General features: G+C 35.2%; 1 long non-coding RNA gene and 1 pseudogene across 1 annotated transcript; both read right to left on the bottom strand.

Moving 5' to 3' along the window:
* Positions 1 to 6,710: 6,710 nt before the first annotated feature.
* LOC121994179 lies at positions 6,711 to 14,030 on the bottom strand. The gene is made up of 2 exons (XR_006115627.1): positions 13,829 to 14,030; positions 6,711 to 6,949 (listed from the first exon to the last, which is right to left on the bottom strand). It is a non-coding gene; the product is annotated as an uncharacterized LOC121994179 (long non-coding RNA).
* Positions 14,031 to 14,433: 403 nt separating this feature from the next.
* Positions 14,434 to 16,447, bottom strand: LOC121994180 (annotated as a pseudogene).
* Positions 16,448 to 17,682: the final 1,235 nt, after the last annotated feature.

Below are 17,682 nucleotides of genomic sequence, written 5' to 3' on the forward strand. Positions count from 1 at the left end.
CGACCCATCCAGTCTTCCACCTGGTTCGCGACACCAGGACTTTTCACCTAGGGTTACTATCCCCTAGGACTTTTGCCTGAAGCTCTCGACCCGCCAAGACTTTCCGCATAGGGTTACCACCCCCTATGACCTAGGGTTACCACCCCCTAGGGTTTTCCCTTTGCCTAACCGCAGCTAGGACTTTTCTTCACCTAGGGTTACCACCCCCTAGGGTTTTCATCTGCCTAACCGCAGTTAGGACTTTCCTGAAATACTCAATCAAACTGTTAGATAACAAATAATCTTAACTTTGAATCTCTTTTCTATTATCAAAACTTGGGTTCGATCGTCGGATGCTTCCCGCACCAACAATCTCCCCCTTTTTGATTATGGCAACTGAAATTCAAAGTTAAGTAAAAAGACAATAAAGAAAAGACCGTGATAGCACAAGTTTAAATGAATTCAACATAATGATAGCACAAGTATAAATTCATCATAAGCATGAAAGAAACATATACAAAACTCCCCCTTAATAATAGCTCCCCTTTCTAAATTTTTGAATTTTCTATTATTGATTTTGCTTTGAATTTCTTCATACTCTCCCCCTTTGTCATATATCAAAATACCAAAAGATATAACAAAATATAGGCCATACTTAGTGTTTTCAAGGTATTCTTAAATAACTTTTTCATATGATTTTGAAATAACTTTCAAAGTATTTTAAAATAACTTTTTCAAATGATTTTGAGATAATTTTCAGGGTATTCTTAAATAACTTTTTCAAATTATTTTGAAAAGAATTTTTATATGATTTTTCAAATATTTTTTAAAGATTTTTTTTAAAATGATTTTTCAAAATAAATTTTTAAAGAATTTTTTAAAGTGATTTTTCAAATAAATTTTAAAAGAATTATTATTTTAAAGTGATTTTTCAAATGAATTTTTAAAGAATTTTTTTAACGTGATTTTTCAAATGAATTATTAAAGAATTTTTGTTTTTAAAGTGATTTTTCAAATGAATTTTTAAAGAATTTTATTTTCAAATAATTTTTCAAGAATTTTTTTTAAATGATTTTTCAAAAGAATTTTTTTAAGTGATTTTCCAAATGAATTTTTAAGGATTTTTTTTTTTAAAATGAGTTTTCAAATAACTTTTCAAACTTTTTTAAATGATTTTTCAAAAGAATTTTTAAAGATTTTTTTTAAAAAAAAGTTTTTCAAATAATTTTTCAGGGAAACTGTTTTTTTTAAATGATTTTTCAAATAATTTTTCAAATTTTTTTTAAAAGTAATTTTTCAAATGAATTTTTAAGGAATTTTTTTTTAAGTGATTTTTCAAATGAATTTTTAAAGAATTTATTTTTTAAATGATTTTTCAAATAATTTTTGAAGAATTATTATTTTAACGTGATTTTTCAAATGAATTTTTAAAGAATTTTTTTAACGTGATTTTTCAAATAAATTTTTAAAAAATTTTTGTTTTTAAAGTGATTTCTCAAATGAATTTTTAAGGATTTTTTTTTTAAAAAAAAAAAAGATTTTTCAAAAAAATTTTCAAGAATTTTTTTATTTTAAAATGATTTTTCAAAAGAATTTTTTTTAAGTGATTTTTCAAATGAATTTTTAACGAAAGTTTTTTAAAATCATTTTTAAAATAATTTTTCATGAATTTTTTTTAAAATGATTTTTCAAAAGAATTTTTTTTTAAAAAAAAAGTTTTTCAAATAATTTTTCAAAGGATTTTAAATAAGTTTTTCAAATAATTTTTCAATGGATTTTTAAATAAGTTTTTCGAAGAATTTTTAAATAAGTTTTTTGAATATTTTTTTAAATGATTTTTCAAAGTATTTTCAAATGATTTCCAAAAATAATTCTAAAAGATTTTTAAATGGATTTTCAAATAATTTTGAAAATAATTTCTTAATGTTTTTAAAAGATTTATCAAATAGTTTTGAAATTAAGTTTTAAAAGATTTTTGAAATTGTTTTTTAAAAGATTTTTCAAATAGTTTTGAAACTGAGTTTTAAAAGATTTTTGAAATGATTTTGAAATTTTTTTTAATAGATTTTTCAAATAGTTTTGAAATTAAGTTTTAAAAGATTTTCGAAAAGATTTTGAAATTATTTTTTAAAAGATTTTTCAAATAGTTTTGAAATTAAGTTTTAAATGATTTTTGAAATGATTTTGAAATTGTTTTTTTAAAAGATTTTTCAAATAGTTTTGAAATTAAGTTTAAAAAGATTTTTGAAATTATTTTTAAAAGATTTTAAAAGATTTTTAAATTCGTTTTGAAATTAAGTTTTAAAAGATTTTTAAAATGATTTTTAAATTGTTTTTTAAAAGATTTTTCAAATAATTTTGAAGTCAAGTTTTAAAAGATTTTTGAAATTATTTTTAAAAGATTTTAAAAGATTTTTAAAATAATTTTGAAATTAAGTTTTAAAAGATTTTTAAAATGATTTTAAAATTGTTTTTTTTAAAATATTTTTTAATAAGTTTTGAAATTAAGTTTTAAAAGTTTTTTGAAATTATTTTTTAAAAGATTTTTTAAATAGTTTTGAAATGAAGTTTTAAAAGATTTTTAAAATTATTTTTAAAAGATTTTTCAAATAGTTTTGAAATTAAGTTTTAAGAGTTTTTTGAAATTATTTTTTAAATGATTTTTAAAAGATTTTTTAAAATAGTTTTGAAATTAAGTTTTAAAATATTTTTAAAATGATTTTAAAATTTTTTTTTAAAAGATTTTTCAAGTAGTTTTGAAATTAAGTTTTAAAAGTTTTTAGAAATTATTTTTGAAAATAATTTTTAAATGATTTTTAAAATAATTTTGAAATTAAGTTTTAAAAGATTGTAAAAATGATTTTAAATTTTTTTTTTAAAAAAAAAGATTTTTCAAATAGTTTTGAAATTAAGTTTTAAAAGATTTTAAAAATTATTTTTGAAAAGATTTTTAAAAGATTTTAAAATTTGTTTTTAAAAAGATTTTTCAATTAGTTTTGAAATTAAGTTTTAAAAGTTTTTAGAAATTATGTTTTAAAAGATTTTTGAGGATTTTTTAAAATAGTTTTGAAATTAAGTTTTAAAAGATTTTTAAAATGATTTTAAAATTGCTTTTTAAAAGATTTTTCAAATAGTTTTGAAATTAAGTTTTTTGAAATTATTTTTGAAAAGATTTTTAAAATAGTTTTGAAATTAAGTTTTAAAATATTTTTAAATTGATTTTAAAATTATTTTTTTAAAAGATTTTTCAAATAGTTTTGAAATTAAGTTTTAAAAGATTTTTGAAATTGTTTTTTAAAAGATTTTTCAAATAGTTTTGAAATTAAGTTTTTAAAGATTTTTAAAATGATTTTAAAATTGTTTTTCTAAAAGATTTTTCAAATAGTTTTGAAATTTAGTTTTAAAAGTTTTTTTAAATGATTTTAAAAATTTTTTTAAAAGATTTTACTTATAGTTTTGAATTAAGTTTTAAAAGTTTTTTTTTGAAATTATTTTTTAAAAGATTTTTTAAAATAGTTTTGAAATTAAGTTTTAAAAGTTTTTTAAAATGATTTTAAAATTGTTTTTGAAAAGATTTTTCAAATAGTTTTGAAATCAAGTTTTAAAAGTTTTTTGAAATTATTTTTGAAAAGATTTTTTAAATAGTTTTGAAATTAAGTTTTAAAAGATTTTTGAAATATTTTTGAAATTAATTTTTTAAAAGTTTTTTGTAAAGGTTAATTAATAATTAATTATTAAGTTGATTTAGCTAACCGAGTTGAATTAATTTCGAATTTTATTTCAGACTAATTTCAACCTAGGTCCATCTCACTCGATTCTAAGTTATCAATCAGGTATCTTAAGTAATTTTGTGAGATGGTTATCATTGATTTAGGTTATTTTTAAGGTTTAATTTACATTTGAGTTAAACTTAGGTTTTCCTTATTAGTCAATTAAATATACATTTCAAAGATTGGTTCCCAGTCAGTGGCGAGGCACTAGGCCTTCTTGGGTATGGGAACATCCACCACTTCCTACACAGGGCCGCTCAAAGAAAATATATATTTAATTTTCTTATTGAAACCCCTAGGTTTAACTAACAAGTGTAAATTATGCCTAGGTCCTTAAACTATCCTAAATATAAACAATTCTAAAATATGCATAAAATAAATAAATAAACAAGCATCAATTAGTTCTATCTGGTGGTAAAGATGGTTTTTTTATTGGCTCCCCCTGGATCATAGCCTCGATATGATCTATCAAGGAAATGGATCTGATCCTTGGGGATCCAATATTGTCCAAGTCCAACTTGATTAACCAAGTTTGACTTGGGGACCCATGCTTGTTTTATGTTTCTTTTATTTCTATTTACTAATGACAGATATGATTTATATTTTGTTTTGGTCTTAAATCCAAGTTCGGATTTGTTGTAAACGGTCCGCTGTTTTCTAAGAAGCAGATCCAAATTCTTGGAACCCATGGTGAACCGTTCCAACGTGTCCTTGAGTTCTTTAATTTGAGTTTTCAAATTAGAATTTTCTTCCTTAAGTTGTTGGACTTGAGTTGAACTTTCAATTTGAACTGGCTCAGTTAAAGAACTCGAGTCAGTCGCTTGCTTAAGGGATGTTACCTCCTTTTAGAGCGACTTGACCCGAACATTGGATTTAGCCAATTTCTTAAGCAAATAAGGAACTAAAATTTTCAAGTCATCTTGGTTAATACTGGACATTAAAGAACATACAATGGGTTTGGGTCCTTCGGAAATGGATGCAGATCCATGGCTTTGCTCGGACTCGGTCTCTGACTCATTCTCGGCTTCAGACTTAGACTCGGTCTCGGTTTCGACGGTATTTGCTTGTGCCAATAGAGCGAGGGAGCTTGTTTATTCGAGCTCTTCATCAAAATCTTCGGAGGAGGACTCATCCCACGTCTCCTGCAACACTTTCTTCTTTCTAGCTTCCTTAGTTTTGATTGTACCTACAACTAACACAACACCTTCCTCGGCCGAAGTAGTATCAGTTTGCTCATTTAATTTAAATAAATCATCTATTAAATTACACTTACTTACGTTCATATCGGAAATACCTTCGTGTAGCTCGATCAATTTTTGCCACAATTCTTTTGCACTTGAGAAGGGGCCGATTCGGTTTAGTTCTTCATCGGTTAGGCCGCATTGTAGCATGCAGGTTGCTTTGACATCGGCTTCAACCTTTTTCATTGTGCTAGAATCCCAGTTGATGCATGAAATAAGTTTTCCGGTGTCGTCACATGGAAGCTCGAGTCCAGTCTGGATAATGATCCACATCTCGACTTGTGTCTTGAGGTGGTATTCCATCCGGTTCTTCCAATATCCAAAGTTCTCGCCAGAAAAGAGGAGGGCAGATCCTCTGGACCGCAAAAAGCGGTCCAGGGGATGGTCCCTTAACTTGGATTGGTTCAAGGGATGGTCCCCATTCATAAAATAGATGGGGACCATTCATTCCCACCAATCCAAATCAAGGGACCATCCCCTGGACCGCTTTTTGCGGTCCAGAGGATCTGGGCTGAGAAAAGAGTGGTGGGCGGACGGTGCAAAATCCTTCTTGAAATGTCATTTAAGATCTAGCACACAAATAAACAAAATACTTATTCCAAGACTTGGTCTTAGATTAGTAGTGCGGGAAATAATAAAAATATAAATTTATGAATTTCGAGAAAAAAATAATATAATAATAAAATATTATTAAAATATTAATAAAAAATATTATTACAAAATTTGAAAAATGCGATATTTCGTTAATCCTAACCAATTGTGAAAAAATCAAAATTAATTTTTTAAAACCAGATTTGGAGGGAAAAAAACGAAAGACGTAAGGTTTTATTTTTAACCTATACAAACGAAAAAGCGACGGAAAAAATGTTTGAATGGTGGTTGCACCAGTTCAAAGCGACCCCACTCTGATACCAATTGTTGGATCGAGAAGCGCTAGAGGGGGGTGAATAGCGCTCGTGGCTTATTCGTTTCTGATTCGTAAAACTCAACGAGTAAAGCAGCGGAATTTAAAACAACACACGCGAATACAAGTGATTTACTTGGTTCGGAGACTTGAGCAACTCCTACTCCAAGGGTCACACTCGTTGAGCATTTATGTTGGGCAACAACTATATTCACGATAAGTATTACAAATTAAGTACAATTATAAACTGAATTAAACTTTATACCGACAACAATAAAGTCGAAACTAAAGCTCCGGGTCGTCGGGATGTCATTGCAGCACTTCGAGATTGTTTCGTTTGCAGCACGTTGAAGAAGAGAATCTTGGAATTCGTTGATCAAAGGTGCTGCTCGAAACCTCCTTTTAAACAGTGCTCAAGGCGCCTTAAAGCCCATCCAAGGCGCCTTAAACTAGCCGAGTCAGCTGCGTGGATCACATCAAGTCAGGTCGCACCTTATCTGCTTCAAGGCGCCTTCATTGCTCTCCAAGGCGCCTTCAACCACCAGTCTAAGGCGCCTTGGGCTTCAGTGACAAAGGCAGCTCGGGCGGAAACAACTGTAACGACCACCCTTCTTACTATACTATACTACTCTCTAAGGTGACCGTTACTTAACTACTAACTCTACTTAACCGGTATGATCGAAACCACAAAGAGTCTCTACCGAAAAATTTTGGCAGAATCTCCCCTGTACCGGTGACCATAAACCGAGATACAAACATAGTATACATCAGCCACAGGCGGCTGGAACATTTATCAAACACCCACGCAGTTAAATAAGTATCAAACACACAAATATCTACTTACTAAACTGAACTCATCCTACATGCAACCTAGAACAAGAATAAACTTGAATGACACAGAGTGTAAAGTACAGTCTCAAATGTTTACAATAACTAAAATGCGGAACTAAAAAAAAGAATATGGAAAGAAGACTAAAGGAACTCCTTTCTAGTCCCAAGACTTCCATAGTCCGGGCATCACACATCATCCGCACCTCCTCGTCGTCTTCCTTTATCTGCAGTAAGAGGAAATGTAATCTATAAGCAAAATGCTTAGTAAGCGCTATCTAACTCACAAAATCTCGATATGCATGTGAATATACTGAAAACTAAAATTGAATGCTCAAAAGGAAAACTACTCATGCTCATCTACTAGTAAAAGAAACAAACATACTGAAATACTAAACATGTAAAGCTATTCATGCTCAGAAAATAGCAAAGAACAGTAAGCTAATCTAAATAACATGCTAGCATAAAAGAAAACTCAATTTGCTGCTTTTAAAACAAAATGAAACTTATTTCATTTGTTCTAAACTTATTCTTTTATTCCACTTGTTTAAAACTTATTCTTTAATACTTTTATACTTGTGTGAAACTTATTTTACTTGTTCAAAAACTTATACTTATAATACTTCAAAATAATAATCAACTTTCTTCTTGGGCCCGGCAACTGTACTTGCTATGCGCGCATCCCTAACTAAACCCGAGATAGCTGGTCCCGAATCTAGTAGGGTTTACTTTTGTAACGAACCAACCCATTTGGCGGCCCATTTGGCGACCCTCGGGTCGTCGACCGCCGGCCGTGTCGTTACTACTAGGTTATCTGAACCTAGGGACGACTATGGGAGCCCAACCCAAGGACAATTGAGAGTCCAGCACAGTGCCACTGATAAAAGTAAAATACTTGTTATCTTTTAATACTTCTAATATATAATGCCTCGGCATTTTCTTTAACACCTTGTGTACCAAAATCTCTAAAGTCTTGACTTTGGGATTTACTTAAGGCCTTGGCCTTTTTCTTTCTTTTCTTTATCTTGCTTTAAACTTGTTAACACTTCTAATAAAGGAATGCTTCTTAAAACGAAACTGAAATGTTTAAACAACTTCTAACATCGAAATGCTTAAACCAAAATCTGCATATTAAGCTTAACTAAAATCTGCATATTAACACTTAATAAAAATCTGCACACTAAAATTCTGCACTATAAGAAGATCTACACTAAAATTCTGCACTACAATAGATCTACACATGCCGAATTGTTTCCAACAAAACAAAGCATAAGGAAAGGGTGCTTCTATTAAACTAGAACTCACTATAATTTTTGGATCTTATATAACTTATTTCGTTTGTTCTAAGCTATTACTTCTATTTCCTCCCAATTGCTACTCCCAAAACTAAATCCGTTTATGTAAATTGCTTAGCACAAACAAAACTAGAACCTACTGAAATTTAAACCTATGCAAGGCTTGTTCTTTTCTATTACAGCAAGGAAAAATCCAAACTCAGGTGCTACACAATGCAACTAAACTGCATATTCCAATTCGTGTTCCAATATCTCAACAAAAGATCTATAACTAATATCAAAGAAAAGGATGATACTGCTATCAAAGAGTTGATACATGATATACTTAGAGCCAGAACTTAAGAAATCCACACATTCTAAATTCTTTAAAAACAGAATATAAACTTAATTCAATTCATATCGTATCATACCGGTAAACATGCATGGCTCCTCTACTGTTATTCTTAAAGGACTCAACTCAAAACTTCAAGTAGTACATGTGCAATCCAAGTTTCATAAGAGAATGTTGTAGACACATCCACTTAACCACACTGAAACCTATCCCTTCGAATCTGCCCAGCATTTCCCAGCCTACACCAGTAGTGCAACACAATGACCAACATCTTAAAACACTTCAATCTTTTCCAAAAGTTCCACTGTCAATACGAGAACCAATAACACCAAACCGACCATGTACAAGAACACAGAAACATCCTCAATTCTCCTTGTTACTGAACTTAATGTTTAAAACACACCTTACTAGAAGATCTTGTTCACAGTTTCTCGACTAAACTTAGGTTAAATAACTGCAATAAAATCATCTAATTAATAGCATAAATGAATTTAAGAACATAACTCAAGAATACATCAAAACTCACGGCAGATGGTCCACCATATTGCTATTGCTTGAAACTATTAGCAACTCACCTAACCTTGTCTGTCTCAATTCATAGTTTCAAGGTTATTACAGAAATTACTATATGCTTAAAAACTAGGTTCTGTAGTGGTCGGCACAGATGCAACTATGTAGCATAGAATCCGATCAAAAGCACAAATCACCTACAATTTATCCCGAAGCTTTCGGAAAAAGAAAGGAACAATCGGAGCTATCCTACTGCAGGTGAGTAGCAACTTACATGCGATTTCTTGGACTTACAGCCGAAGAAGGACTTTCTAGGGTTCGGGTGAGCTTGAAATCGGGGCCTCTTCCTCTCTCACGGCTTCCTTCTTGACGAGAGACCTCGGATCGACGAAGAACTCCCGGAGTTCGCCCCTCGCCTGCCGCCAAAGAAATGCTCTAGCTGCGGCTTGTTTCCGTCCGAGCTGCCTTTGTCGCGCGAGAGAGGAAGAGATCGGGGAAAATTTGGTTTCGGTCCTGGGAAAGACCTAAGTTCCTTTTTAAATTCCCGAATTCTATTAACTTCCTTAAATAAAATTTCCTACCTTTTCTAAACAAAACTAATGGCTTGAACACCTGGTCAGTCGGGTTTTAACCGAGTCAAAAGGCCGCGGGTTCGATTCTCGGTAGCAACCATTTTTCTTCCTATTTATTCTCTATTCATTAACTACTGCTTAAATAGAATATTTCTCCTTCTTTAATAAGAAACGCCCACTGGAACAGTTGGCTGGCTGGATTCGGTTAAGGCTCGGTTCAAGTCCGAGGTCCACGGTTCGAATCTTGACTTGAATATTTTTTTGTCGAAACTTCTTTCGTTTAGTAAAAATACCAAACGACCTCCAAAAATTACATAAAAATACTCTAAAAATCTCTAGAATATTTCTATAGTATTTCTAAATATTTTTAACCACTATTAGAACTTCAAATGAGGAAATTTGGGTCGTTACATCGGGATCGTTTCGTTGGCAGCACGTTGAAGAAGAGAATCTTGGAATTCGTTGATCAAAGGTGCTGCTCGAAACCCCCTTTTAAACAGTGCTCAAGGCGCCTTAAAGCCCATCCAAGGCGCCTTAAACTAGCCGAGTCAGCCGCGTGGATCACATCAAGTCAGCTCGCACCTTATCTGCTTCAAGGCGCCTTCATTGCTCTCCAAGGCGCCTTCAGCTTCCTCCAAGGCGCCTCCAAGCTCCATGGAGGCGCCTCAGACACTGTTCATCCGAGGCTAAGTTGTGCTCCTTTGGTCCTGCAAAAAGTGTTAGTCCCAAACACATACCCTGCAAAACAAAGTTAGCACAAAACTACAATATATATATGATAATAGAATATGATGATAGTCTCCGGACTGTCCGGGTCTGACTTCAGATTTCCGACCGGAAATCCTAGGTCGACTCGACGCCTACTGTTCCCTCTACGGGGAACGCGTCCTCACCTACTCTACTCAGGAGATTTACCTGTTGCCAGTGCGATCCTCCAGATCGACTGGACTTTTGCTCAGCACTCGAAGCTTCCGGACTTTTTGCTGGATGCTCGCTCCCGACCCATCCAGTCTTCCACCTGGTTCGCGACACCAAGACTTTTCACCTAGGGTTACCACCTGGTCCTCACCTACTCTATCCAGTCTTCCACCTGGTTCTCGACCCGCCAAGACTTTCCGCATAGGGTTACCACCCACTATGACCTAGGGTTACCACCCCCTAGGGTTTTCCCTTTGCCTAACCACAGCTAGGACTTTTCTTCACCTAGGGTTACCACCCCTTGGGACCTAGGGTTACCACCCCCTAGGGTTTTCATCTGCCTAACCGCAGTTAGGACTTTCCTGAAATACTCAATCTAATTGTTAGATAATAAATAATTTTAACTTTGAATCCCTTTGCCATTATCAAAACTTGGGTTCGATCGCCGGATGCTTCTCGCACCAACAATTTCCACTCGTCAGTCGGCAAGCGGAGGATTACCTTGACCCTAAGGTGGCCGAACCCTTGGATTTGGACATCAGGGAGGAGCAAATAATGGAAAGAGGTGCTTCCCCGATGACCGGCAGAGGTGGAAGATAGGCAATCAGCTGAGCGACTGTTGTCCCGGTCGGCAGGATGGGGGAATCGTCAAGACAACCTCCCCCTCTGGAAGTGCGGAGGAAGAGGTATCACCGTGCTCAGATAGAAGTCGGGAAGTCACCAAGCGAGCAGGAGCCTGGAGAGTAGAGGTGGCCGAGCAGGAGGAGGACTCCGCTTGATGTCACTTACGGTGCTGGATTAGCGGCTCGCCAGAGGTAGCAGACTTAGACGGAACCACTACCGGCACCATGGAGGGATGCTCAGGCGACGGTTCACCAGTATAATTAGTTGCCTCACTAGCCGCCGCCCGGCTCCCTCTTGCCTCACCAGTTGGCTCTTCGGAGTGCTTGACCAGCAATAGGTAGCAACGCTCCAACTCAGCTACTCCTTTAGCGTTGATGTCCACATCAGAGAGCCTACACTTACCGCTCAGCAACCCTCGGTTCATGATTTGATTTACAAAAAAGAGAAAAAAAATCAGTTAGATTCAAAGATGATAGAAAGAAAAAAGGCGTACCTATAGGGGCGGGCAGTCGTGTGCGGATCGACTTAGGCCGAACACATACAGAACTCCCTCCAGAAGCAGTCTATGTATATGGTACTTCTGACCAGCCAAACTCAAGGTTGCTTGAAGGTAAGTCAACTGGCTTCCATATCTCCCGAGCGAAGGAGGTTTGGACAACTCAATTGGCCAACCGGTAGGAAAGGCAGGCCAACCGGAAAGACGAATGAAGAAGTAGTGCTCCTTCCAGTACTTATTCGAGGAGGACATTTTGTCACAATATACAACGCCCACTCGGGCTTGGAAAAGAAAGGTGTTCGGCTCGGAAAGCTTCGGGTAGTAGAAGTAGTGGAAAACATAAGGTATAAAAGGAATCTCATATAGACGGAATAAGACAACAACCCCACATGATAATCTAAAGGAATTAGACACTAATTGATGTAGTGGAATGTGAAAATATCTACAAACTTCCTGTAAGAAAGGATGAATAGGAAATTGTAGGCCAGCGAAGAACTGGACCTTTAAAGAAGGGGAGAAAGCCGGTTGGAGGCATATGGGGTCGAGCATAAGCAGAAGGAATGGCAATGGGGTAATCGTTAAGAAAATGGTGGGTTAACTTCATTTGATCGACCTCATTGTCGTTAAAGTCAGACTTGATGGAGGTGTACCATAACCCGGGGGGAAGAGTAGGTTGTGCCATTGAATAAAGAGAGGAAGAATTGAATATAGGAAGGGAGAACAGAGAAAGGACTTATTAGAAAAGGAGAGATCACTGACAACGAACAGAGGAGGAACAAGGAGACGAGGAAGATGAAGATGAGGAATGCGATGGAGCGGAAGAAAAAGTTAAGGGTTTAAAAACCCTATAGGCGGCTGCCCTGGGTCGTCCGATCCATGGTTTAAGAAAACTGGATTTAATCTGGGTTGTTGAATTCAAAGAGGCACTTTCGCATCACAGCCAAATACGACATCACAGCCAAATAATCGCTTGTCACATCACACATGCGGCGGTGAGGAGGGTGCGATGCATGACATTTGATTACAGGCGGCATTAATGAGGAAGCAGAAGGCATAATTAAAGGGCATGGCCAAGCGTGCTTTGTATTAATGGTTGAGGATTTGAATGACTTTCGAGAAATCACGGTGATGTCAGCGACAATTAAAAGACACTACATGAAATAAACTTTCAAATCAGAGATCAGAAGGAAGACAAAAAAAAAGGGCTAAGTGTTGGCCGTGATACAGCTGAGCGACAGCTATAAATCCTTAAGCAGTTAACATCACAGCTGAGCAGCGGCTATAAACCCTTGCGCCGGAAGACAGCAACGACAACAGTTGAGTGATGGCGATAAACCCTTGAGCAGTTAACATTATAGCCGAGCGATAGCTATAAACCATTATGCTGGAAGACAACAGTCGAGCGACGGCTATAAACTCTTGAGCAGTTAACATCACAGTCGATCGGTGGCTATAAATCTTTACGCTGGAAGACAATAATGGCAACAGTCGAGTGACGACTATAAACCCTTGAGCAGTTAACATCACAGCCGAGCGACGACTATAAACCCTTGCACTGGAAGACAGCAACGACAACAGTCGAGCGATGTTCCTCTCACTTAAAGAGAGGTGTTAGGGACACTTTTTGTCGGATCTTTTCTTAGGATATTTGGAAAAACGTGTCATGCCTTCTGCACAGACACTACAATGATATTATAAAAAGGGTTCTCATTTACATGTGGAGGTATGCACAATTTCATTATTTCACACATTCTTTGTTACACGTCGCCAGAAACTAACTTGAGGATCAGAGGATCAATGTCGAAAACCCCTTCCCAATTCAGTACTAACGACTCTATATTATAGAATGGTGTGGAGCCTTCGCTTTATCAACTTTTGATTTATATCCTCAGTTTGTCATCTTCATTGCTTTTGGACATGATAACTTTTCTTTAATGGTGTCTCTCCAAATATTGTCGGTCCAAGTAAAGAATGGAATCATGGTCTCCGTTGCTTGTTTTCCATCTACTTTTCCCCTCGGCCACGGAGTATCACAATAGTATCATACCTTCACTAGAATGTAAGAATACGAGATTACTCATACGCTACTTGTTTCTAGTTTTGGCAAGTCTATAACCATGGATGAATCCTAGCTGCGAATCTGTGCGGGGAAATGGTTAACGCCGAAGCAAACCAAATTAGAGCGGAAGGAAGGTAAAAAAAGAAAACATTGCAGTCTTCCATCCAATTGAAATTATTCGGCATCCTATCACGACAATTCATCCTCACAAAACCCTAAAATACTACCGCCATAAAACATAAAACAGAATATGACGATGACGGAATAGCCAGAAGGAAGGAGAAAGGTAGGCGGCGTATACCTCGTTCTGAGTGAATCGGAAGACGGGTCCGCCGCCGTGCGGGGGCCGACCCATCGCGGATCTCAGCGGGAGATAGAGGGTAGGAGATGGTAAAGAAGACAGAGAGCGAAGTGGGAGGACGGGGAGCAAGGCAGGAGCACCAGGAACCGATCAAACTCGAACGCGGTCAACAGCTGTCACCATGCTTGTTTGTTTACCTGCGTCTTCCTCTATAGACTGTAGCTGTGTAACTGTATGCGGATGCGTCCATAAAAAGATTCCCTTCTATTTACAATCAATTATTTTATGCCTTTTAAAAAAAATAATAATAACCTAATATATTCTATATAATTTATAATAAATCTATAACATAATTTCAGCCTTCGAAGCTTTCGTCTAATTTGTATGTTTGAAAATGCACTTTAATCTTTATTCAAAGAGAATATTAGAATCAATATCTTTTCTTTGCACGATCGAATTTTTCAATCACACAACTAGTTATTTTTCTCATCTTCAAACAAAGTAAACGGCCAAGGTAAACGTCATTGCAAGGTGGACAAGAGGGCGAACGGAGTTCCTCCCACGCATATTTTCCTAATGCTTATGGATCGGGGAGGAGCTAAACTTCACTCATTATTGATGTTTGGACATGAAGAGTTGCATGGATACTCGCAATCGATCTTTCTCACGGCACTCCGATCATTGTACCAGTCCCCTACAGCTTTGGCAATCGTCTGCAGAGAGTTAAATTTGATTCCGTTATAAATGGATCGGCATATATATATAAATTAAGTTTCTTCTTGTCTGTAGTTTCGGAGCTTACAGTGTTTTCAATCATGGGAGAATCAACATCTTGCCATGTGGGCGGACCTCCTGACTGGCAATGAGCATAGCAGGAGATTATGAACACGCCTGTGGAGGTGCTGGTTGGCAATGCTCGCAGAAACTGCGACCTGTAACCTGAATTAATCAAGCATTACGAGATCAGATAGTTTCAGGGAAAAAGAGATTCTATTCTAAAAGGCCATTTCCAGTTAAAAGTTATCAGAACTGCCAAAATTAACCTTGCAATGTCTGCAGTTGAGATGAAGAACACTTCTTAATATCAAGCTTGCACTCTGCCCAAGCTTGTCCAGGATCCGCAGAACTTGGAACTAAAATATTCATGATCTGCAGCGAGACAAACATGAATATATAATTAAATACACATATCAAGGGGCTGGGGAAAAAAAGAGAAATGCTTCTCGTGGATTTGTTACCTGCCATGAATCATAGGCTGAGTTAAGTATGAAAAGGGGAGTGCTCATCGTAGGCACCACATTCTGTGGGAAGAAGCACCAGCTTGGACCTTGCCTCCAATTGCAAGAAGATGGCAAAAACTTCGCCGACTCCTGAGAATTAACAAACAATATGTGAGTACGTATCCTTTGATTGACTACTTCAGCATGGAATCACTCATTCTCAACGTACATGAAGGTTGACAACATCAGTATAAAGGGACTTGACAGAGTCTGCTCCAGATATATCTTTCCTGTTGGAAGCAATTATGGTTTAATTTCCTTCGCATCATATTGATGAAACAAGATAACCATGACTTACGCGTCGATGAAGTAACCAGCATCAGAAAAGCATTTAACATTCACGCTTGATGGTAAAAGACTGCGGAAGTCGTCACAGTGTAGAATGGATGCCAGTCCCCCTGACGAACAACCAGAAAGTAGTGCCTGCAAGAATTCAGCAACGTTAGCATGAGATGTTGCATGATGAACCTTCACAAGTTCTATCTACATTTTCGGCTTTGTTCATCCCCTTTGCTAATAGATCGTCGATCATGGCATGCCAAACCCTGCCTCCTCTATAGTGAAGATTTGTAGCCTGACAAAAATTTACATTGGAAAATTGTCACTAAATGTGGCACGCAGGACTCATCCATCATGATGCAATATGGGTTAAGCAGATTACTGGATCGACTGCTTCTACATCCCCAGTAAAAGATGAGCCGTCACAGTATCGAATCATGATCCTATTCCAGTTATAGAAGTCTGCAAGTATAAGATGAAAACAAATCAGAATAAACATTTCATTGTGCCACTAAATTAAGAAGAAATCTAAACATAAACAAAGAAGAGCAGACTAAAATTTCACTAACCAGGATTGGTTTTCTGATTGTCTCCTAAAATGCCTGAGAATGAGAGCTCCTTCATAAACTTAGATGAGCCTCCGGAATTACCTGTTAGTTCGACACACTCTGTAACGTTCCTGCACCATCCTCCTCCCTGAAAATAGTAGAAAGTGTGTCATTCTTTGAGATTATTAAATAGAAATCGACTGCATGAACTTTATCCTTCCTTTTACTGAACTCTACGTAAGGCTATGTGAGAGACACTTGTGATCCTATTCGTACTGTCGTTTCTATGTTTACTCAAGATACTTTTTATTGCTAGATATTCACAGCCTAACAGTAGTGCCTCTTTCATTTTCTAGCACAAAATTCATGGTTAAAGATAGAAAGATTACTCAACATGCCCAAGCAACTGCAACTTTGCAAGGAGATTAAAAAAAAGATCTGACCTCCATGAAAACCAACCAACTATTCACACCAGAACCAGAACCAGGTGAAAAATGATATGCCGGGGGACTTCCGTCCAGACATACTGCAAAAAAGAAAGAACAATATTGGGCAGGCAAAAACCAAATCGAACGTCCAAAAAGTTGGAAAATGAAGGCTGATGAGCAAAGTATACCTGCTCCTTTAGCCACTGCACTTTCTAATAGAATCAATGGGGCAGGGCTTCCGTCAACTTCTAATGAGATCAGTAAGGAGATTAAGCAGAGTGAAGGAACGATCCATGCTATTGATTTAGGATCAAACATCTTGCAGATGTTTATTGAGTCCGTAAACACCAAGAACAGAGAAAAGGCTGAAGAAAACTATGGAGAGACGCTTAAACCTTAGAAATGAAACGGCGAGAACTTGGAATTGGGAAGGAAGGAAGAATTTATGCTGTCCAGAATGACAGAGGTCTCTTCGAGGAAGATGACACTTTTATACGGGAGCTGTTAGAAGCTATTGCAGAATCACTAGTTTAAATCTGTGACAGTTACTTAACTTAACCAAATATGGGTCATTTGTAAAATGGCCTGTAAAGTTCTCAAAATACCATTCATAATTTTATTAGCCAAAATACCCGGGGTTTTCATTTTATTTTCTTCCTGAGTAATTTGAATTATAATTTATAAGGGTGAAATAAATATTTTATATAAAATAAAATCTTTTTTAAAATAACTTAAAAATACAATTGTCAATTTTGTTTATTTATTTGGAAAAAAATAAGGCGGGAAAAACAATTGCTTGTTATCATTTTTATCTCTTTTATTTCAGTTGAAAATAGAATGCAAAGAAAGCAAGTGGAAATTTAAGCATCTAATTAATATAAATCATTAATAACATTATTTTTTTTCCTTAGCAAGAGAAATGAAATCGTGGAAGGTCAATCAACGCAATTCATTTTTTAATTTTTTTTCCAAGTAAATTCATCATAAAATTAAAAAATGGTAGCCAAATAAAAAAAATTCATTTTGGGTGAGTACGTGTGTCATTTTCGCACTCCAGTTCCAATAGCTTTCCTAAATAACTTTAATTATTAATTTAATTTTGTGTACCTATTAATTTCAAGCTTTTATCATGAAAAAGTTTCTATATAATCCGATAAATGAAAACATTTTTTTCGTTTGACCATACTCTATAATTTTTAACTAAAAAATTAATAAGATACGAAAAATAATTTATAAAATACTTGATAGATATACCTATATGAATTAATTCTTTATAAAAGAAAAAAAAAACAAAAATAAAAACAAAAACAAAAACAAAA

This window comes from Zingiber officinale, chromosome 6A (genome assembly GCF_018446385.1).
Source record: "Zingiber officinale cultivar Zhangliang chromosome 6A, Zo_v1.1, whole genome shotgun sequence".
Lineage (NCBI taxonomy): Eukaryota > Viridiplantae > Streptophyta > Magnoliopsida > Zingiberales > Zingiberaceae > Zingiber > Zingiber officinale.